Source organism: Dipodomys spectabilis, unplaced genomic scaffold (genome assembly GCF_019054845.1).
Source record: "Dipodomys spectabilis isolate Male_0828 unplaced genomic scaffold, ASM1905484v1 ptg000664l, whole genome shotgun sequence".
Lineage (NCBI taxonomy): Eukaryota > Metazoa > Chordata > Mammalia > Rodentia > Heteromyidae > Dipodomys > Dipodomys spectabilis.
In genome coordinates, this window is record NW_024871341.1 from 4445 (window position 1) to 11802 (window position 7358).

Genomic DNA, 7358 nt, shown 5'->3' on the forward strand with positions numbered 1-7358 from the left:
ATACATTTTCTAGAGCAAAGTAGGAAAGCCATATAAGGAAGGTCCCATTTGAGGCAAAGGGTGCAAGTCACAAGCTGGGGGGGGGGGCAGGGAGAGAGGAAGGTAAGTGTTTCACTTAGGTCAGTCAATGATTGGAGCAGGCTGGGAAGAATGTTGGTACGAAATGAAATCAAAGTGGTAGCAGAAAGTTGGAGCAGGAAGACCTTGTAAACTATAGAAAGGGAATGGGCTCTTACTGTGACATCAGAAGCCATTGCAAGTCATAAAAATCATGCATGTCACTCAAAAATTTGGCTCTCAGACTTTTGAAAACTCCTGCAATGAAACAAGCATTCATATTTTCCAATATAAACCAATAAAACATTTTAAAAGTTTTTTGCTGCAATAAAGTAAGTTTAAAACCTACTTTTTCAAAATGGCTATGAAGTTAAAAGAACAAAGTCATATATTTCAAATCTTTTGTTCTTTCCCCCCCCCCCCACCCTTAGTATAACTTTCTTTTTTTTTTTTTTTTGTCGGTCGTGGGGCTTGAACTCTGGGCCTGGGCGCTGTCCCTCAGCTCTTCAGCTCAAGGCAAGCTCTCTACCACTTGAGCTACAGCGCCACTTCCTGTTAGTATAACTTTCTAGTATTTCTGACAATTTCTAATCTTGCCTTTTCTGCTAGGGTTAGGAAAGGCTGAGTGACAAATCATTGCTGGGTAGATAATGCTTGTAATCCTAGCTATTCAAGAGGCCAGAATCTGAGAACTGCAGTTCAAAGCCAGCCCAGGCAGGAAAGTCCATGAGACTCATATCTCTAATTAAACACCAAAAAGCCAGAAGTAGAGTTGTGGCTCAAGTCGTAGTGTGCTAGCCTTGGGGGCGGGGGGGGGGGGGGGGGGATAGGAGCTCAGGAACAGAGCCTACGCCCTGAGTTCAAGCCCCAGTATCGACACATTAAAAAAAGTATAAAAAACATTGCCAAAAGTTGTCCCCAAGGAAGGGAGGGAGGAGCAGACACATGGAAGGAGAGGGTTAAATATCTAGGGGGAAAAAATCTGACAAAAGATCTGGAAAATACTCATAAATGAGAATTTGAAATAATCAAACCAGTGAGTCGCATAATGGTAAGATCTGGTGCTAAATGATCACTATTGCTTAAATTTAATAACACTAGCTAGTGTGCATTTCAGCATGCTTACAACAACCAAGACTATATTCTGCCTGCCCACCCCCAAACCACTTCAAAGTTGATGGACACACAGCTGCCTTCCCAGTACTTCTCCAATGGCCACTGAGTGGCAGTCCTGGTAAAATTATCACAAAGCACAACTTTGCTGTACATGTGTACCTGTTAAATGAACTAACACAACAGTAGGCGTGAAAACTTTCTGCTTGTGCTCTTTTCTGAGTCCTCCTATGGATCCATTGGAGACCAACAAATGCTCATTTGACCATGGCCCATAATTAGCAAAAACATCAACCTATCCCAGCCCTTTGGGAAAATGTGAGCTGGGGATAGAAGTGGGTCATTGTAACTAACCTGTTCTTTCTTTTTCTTCTCTTCTTCCTCCTCCCCTTTCCTCCTCCCTTCCTTTCTCCCTCCTCCCTTCCCCCTCCTCCTCCTCTCCGTTCCCTCCTGCCTTCTCCTCTTGGTTTTGTGCCAGTCCTGGGGCCCAAAATCAGGGTCTGGGCATTGTCCCTGAGCTTTTGTGTTCAAGGCTAGCACTCTACCACTTCAGTCACAGCTCCAATTCTGGCTTTTTTCTGGTTAATTGTAGATATGAGTCTCTTGGACTTTCCTGCCTGGCTGCTTTGAACCGCAGTCCTCAGATCTCAGTCTCCTGAGTAGGATGACAGGTGTGAGCCATCAGCACCCAGTTCTCCTCTTCTTTTTTATGCCAGTCCTGGGGCTTGAACTCAGAGCCTAGGCTCTGTTCCTGAGCTTTCATGTCAAGGCTAATGCTCTGCCATTGAGTCATAGCTCCAATTATGACTTTTTGCTGGTTAATTGGAGATAAGAGTTTCATGGTCTTTCCTGCTGGGGCTGGCTTTGAACTGAGATGCTTAGATCTCAGCCTCCTGAGTAGGATTACAGGTATAAACCACTGATGCCTAACTAGCCATGTCTCTTTTACAGAAAAATGAACGCTCCTTGCTGGTACTGTTCAAATGTCACCAAGTGAGTTTTCTCACTGAGCCATATGATATACTTTAACTAAGCAGATAGAGGAAAAAGCAATTTGGGATTGCAGCCCTACTCGTGAATGGATGGGTTGGAACTGAGAGTAAAGGAAAAGAAGCTGCATTGCTAGGACTTAATACATATGATGGAAATATTTTGTTGTACTTTGTTAGGACAGATCTAGCAAACATATACAAACCTAAGCAACACATTCTTCCTGTTACATAGTTGATGACATTCCTATTTGCACTTTCCACAGACAGGCACCTTAGTCCCTTCCTTCTTCTCTTCTCCCTCCACTTCCTTGTTACTCCCATATAATGGACCTCAAGTTCTATCAATTCAATCATCCAATGCATACTGAATCCATTATTTCCATTGTTGTAATTCAATGCATATGGACTTCCACCTCAATAGCCTCTTTTTCTACTTGTCTTTCTTTTCCACCTTTGTTTTTGTTTTTTTGAGACAAGCTCTTTCTTTATAGCCTAGGCTTGTCTTGAGGTTCTTCTGCCATATCTGCAGAAGTGTCACATTATGTGCTTGGGGTGAAATTGCCTCCTTCCCCCTTCTCCTCCCCTCCCTCTTCCCTTCCCTCTTCTCCTTCTCATCCCTTTCCCTCTCTTTTCCTGTTTCCCTCCCTCTTCCTTCCTCTTCCTCTCCTTCTCCCTCTCCGTCTCTCTCTTCTTCCCCTCCCTTCCCCCCACTTCTATTCCCCTTCTTCACTTTATGTGGCTGATTTCCAAGGCTTGATTCTGTTCCTCATTCTCATTCCCTTCTCATTTTTATGAGTTTGGACCTTGGTATTTTTTGTCCACTGTGTCTCCTTAAATGGAGGCATCATATGACAAACTGTCAGTGAATTGAGAGGCTAAAGAATTGTCAGTGAATGAGGCTAAAGCATGGAGAACAAGATGATTGGTCAAAAGGAGTTCAAAGAGTTCAGCAGTTTGTGTGTGTGTGTGTGTGTGTGTGTGTGCGTGTGTGCGTGTGTGTGTGTGTGTGTGTGTGTGTGTGTGTGTGTGTGTGTGTTGGGACCTGTGGCTCACACCTGTAATCCTAGGTACTTAGGAGACTGAGATCTGAAGATCACAGTTTGAAGCCAGCCCAAGCAGGAATGTTCATGAGACTCTTACCTTTAATTAAGCACCAAAAAGCCAGAGATAGAGTTGAGGCTCAAGTGGTAAAGTGTTAGCCTTTAGCATAGAATCTCAGAGACAGCTCCCAAGCCCTGAGTTCAAGCCCCAGTACCAGCATTCACACACACACACACACACACACCACACACACAAAATTAAATACACTAAAGCAAAAAGGGCTAGAGGGCATGGCTCAGGTGGTAAAGCACCTATCAAGCAACCATGAGACCTTGAATCCAAACACCATCAATTAAAGAAAGAGAAGGAAGAGGAAAGAGAAGAAGGGAGGGAGGGAGGAGGAAAGAAAGGCAAAAGTTGACTTTTTTGCCTGTCCTGGGCTTGAACTCAGGGCCTGGACACAGTGCCTGAGCCTCTTTGTGCTCAAAGCTAGCACTCTACCACTTGAGCCACAGCACCATTTTTGGCTTTTTCTAAGTAGTTTATTAGAGATAAGAGTCTCATGAACTTTCTTGCAAGGGGTGGGGGGGGGGCGGGAGGGGTTTTGGGGGCTGGTTTTGAACCATGATCCTCAGATCTCAGCCTCCTAATTAGCTAGGATTACAAGTGTGAGCCACCACACCTGGTGCAAAAGTTGACTTTTAACAATCACCAGAGAGGAAGCAGATAAGAAGTCAGTATTGGAGATGTGTATGCACAATTGCCATGCTTGGAGGCCACGTACAATATGAAATTTCCACATCACTATTAATCATCTGCCAGTCAAAAACATTTTTAACACATTGCTAACCTACAATTTTCCTGAGAATCAGGCAGGTTCTTGGTCCTACTTTGCCTAGTTGAGAAAGATCCAATCTAGCCCTAGAATGCTGAATTCAAGATCCACAGATACAGATGCTCAAAGTAAGGATGTGGATAAAGATCAACCAGGTAATAGAGAGGATGGTGGGCAAAGTACACAGAAGAAAAGCTTCACCAACTTGGAGAGTTTTGTGTTATTGCAGTGTTAGACTCTGTCTACAGTCTGATGGGTGAAGAAACACTAAATCTGCCACCCTATGGGGCCCTGTGGGAGGTAAGATTTGTTTACTGAGCAATCTGGTATCAGGGGACCTATCCCTTCTCCACTAGAATTCTGGCCTGAAAATGTGAATCAATTGTAACTATAGTAAGTTGCTCCTGGCCTGGGTGTCATGTTAAGAAGTTATTTAACTTGGGTTGCTTTATTTTTCTCTTCATCTCCATAAATGAATAATTATTCTGGATCTCTGGTGAAAAGCAGGTCTGAACGCTATGACAGACAGATAAAATAAATATGCTGAAATTACTTCTTGAAACTGCTTACCAGAAAAGAAAATGGCCACAGTGGTCACATTTTCATTAAATTGTTGGGAGGTCTAGGAGACACTCACAAGGTTGAACATCACATGATAAATTGGTTTTATTATCTAACCTCTGATAGGAATATGTGCAGATAGCAAAAAGAATTTTTTTGTTCTCAGGGTGTTTTTGTTTGTGCCTATCCCAGGGCTTGAACTCAGGGCCTGGGCACTGTCTCTGAGCTACTTAGCTATTTAGGAGGCTGAAATCTAAAGATCATGGTTCAAAGCCAGCCCTGGCAAGAAAGTCCATGTGATTCTTATCTCCAGAAAAAGCCAGAAGTGGCACTGTGGATGAAGTGGAAGAGCACTAGCCTTGAGCTCAAAAAGGCTCAGGGACAGCACCTAGACCCTGACTTCAACCCTGGAATTGGAAAGAAACACACACACACACACACACATACACACACACACACATATTAGTTAACAATAGTACATGGGAAAATTAAACCTAGGGGCAAGGTAACTGGCTGCAGTGTTTCTGAAAATATAGTGAATTTTTGAATATGTAGCCAGTTTATAGAAATAAATGTAATGTGAATTATTCTGGCTCTCTCCTTGCATTTAGAGGTACCTTGGGCTGTGCTCTAATAACTTACCCCTATTATACTTAGGTGTTTTGGAATGTGATGCTTTCTTACTTGGGTCCCACAATATTCTGATGGATTCTTAATTCTGAATCAAGTTTCTTCTGCAAATTCTCAACCCAAGGTCATATGAAGGTTATTGGAAGTAGAAAGGGTTAGGGAAAGGGGAGAAGAAATATGTCCTGAAACAATTTCTGTTTTGTATCTTCTTTCAGCCTGCTATGACAAGATGCTACCCAGAGGTCCTGGGTCATAACTAATTTACTCTTTTACTAGGATGTGTTATGCCTAGATAAGGATCCCCAAAGACCATCAAGGAGCCAATTCCAATGCAGGCACACAAGAGTCCTTTATTGCAAGCTTGAGCCTGGACTCACAACCGTCACCGACACAGCGGCTCAGAGTTGAGAGCCCTGACCTTTCTTTTAGCAGGGTTTTTATAGGGCATAGGGTAGAGGTAAGGGGGTTTCTAGCTTGGCAGTTACATGATTGGTTAACATATATCAAGCAAGTCTTGTCACATTCTCATTGGCAAGAGTACCCAGGTTGAATGGCAAGAATGTTAACTATGCTATCTTATGAACATCCTGTCACTCACTGATGGCTATTGCTAGGGAAGTTACAGGCAGAATGTTATTGGGACATTTCGCAGTTTTTCCAGGAACCTGAGTTCTTACTTTCGGTAAAAGTCTTTACAGTGGGTACTTTCGTTAAAGGCTTTCAAAATGGAATCTAAGTCCAGAATGGCTGTACTTTGGCTAAGGCCTCTCAGATGCATCATTAGAAGGTTATATATATATATATATATATGTATATATATATATACATATATATATATATATATATATATATGCCAGTACTGAGGCTTGAATTCAAGGCCTGGGTACTGACCTTTAGTTGTTTGTTTGTTTTTCCCTCAAGGCTGACACTCTGCCACTTGAGCCACAGGTCTTTTTTGCCAGTTAATTGGAGCTAAGAGTTTCTGCCTGAGCTGGCTTTGAACTTGGATCCTCAAATAGCCTCCTTTGTAGCTAAGATTACAGATATGAGCCACTGGCTACTGGCTTCATGAGAAGGGTCTAATGATGGAAAATTCTGAAATTCTAGCCTAGGATTGAAGTAAGGAAAATGAGTGTAAGTAATATCATCTTGCTCTCACAAAGCCATCCTGGTGCCTAGCTGGGTGGTGGGGGCTTTTCACCTAGTTTCAAAGGTTCAGAAGTGAGACAAGCCATCCTTTAAATTTCAGATGACTAGCTCCAGGAGGGCCGGGAGATTCCTGCTTCAAAGAATATGCAGATGCATCATGTTGTTTAGCTCCAAGAAAAGTCCTGCTTCTGTGTTTATGTTCTACTTTTGTTAAGGCTTAACCCCACCAAAATATGTGGTTTTTGTCTTTAAAAGCTTTGTTTGAGGAACCTCAGTACTGCTTTCCACAGTGGTTGAACAAGTTTATACTCCCACCAATAGTGCAGTAGCTGTCCCTATTGGCCACATCCCCTCCACATCCCATAGAGCTCCCCTAAAACCCAGCAATCCCACTTCTGCTCATTCACCCAAATGATCACAAACAAGGCCATACTAAAGCTACCAGCACAACTATGTTAATCATGGCATTATTTACCATAGCTAAGATATGGAACAAACCCAGATGCCACTCAGTACATGGATCAAGAAAATGTGGTATATATATATACACACATATATATGTATACATATGTTTATATACATATATATGTATATGTATATATACATATATGTATGTGTATATATACATATATATGTATATATGTATATACACCCACCCACACCCACCCCCTCATATATATATATATATATGTGTGTGTATATGGTGGAATTCTATGCTTCCACCAGAAAGAATGACACCACCTCATTCATATTAAGTGAAGTAAGCCAGACACAAATAAACATGGTTTCCCTCATTTGTAATAATTAGAATATGTCTAGGATAATCCTAGCAAGATGAACAGAATAGCTGAACAGCTATGTATATATGACCATATATAAGATTATATAAGATGATACAAAGCGAAATGAACTCCAAGAAGTGGAAACAAGAGGTTTGCCTTTGTTGTTGTTTTTAATGTACTATGTGATTTCTTTTTCTT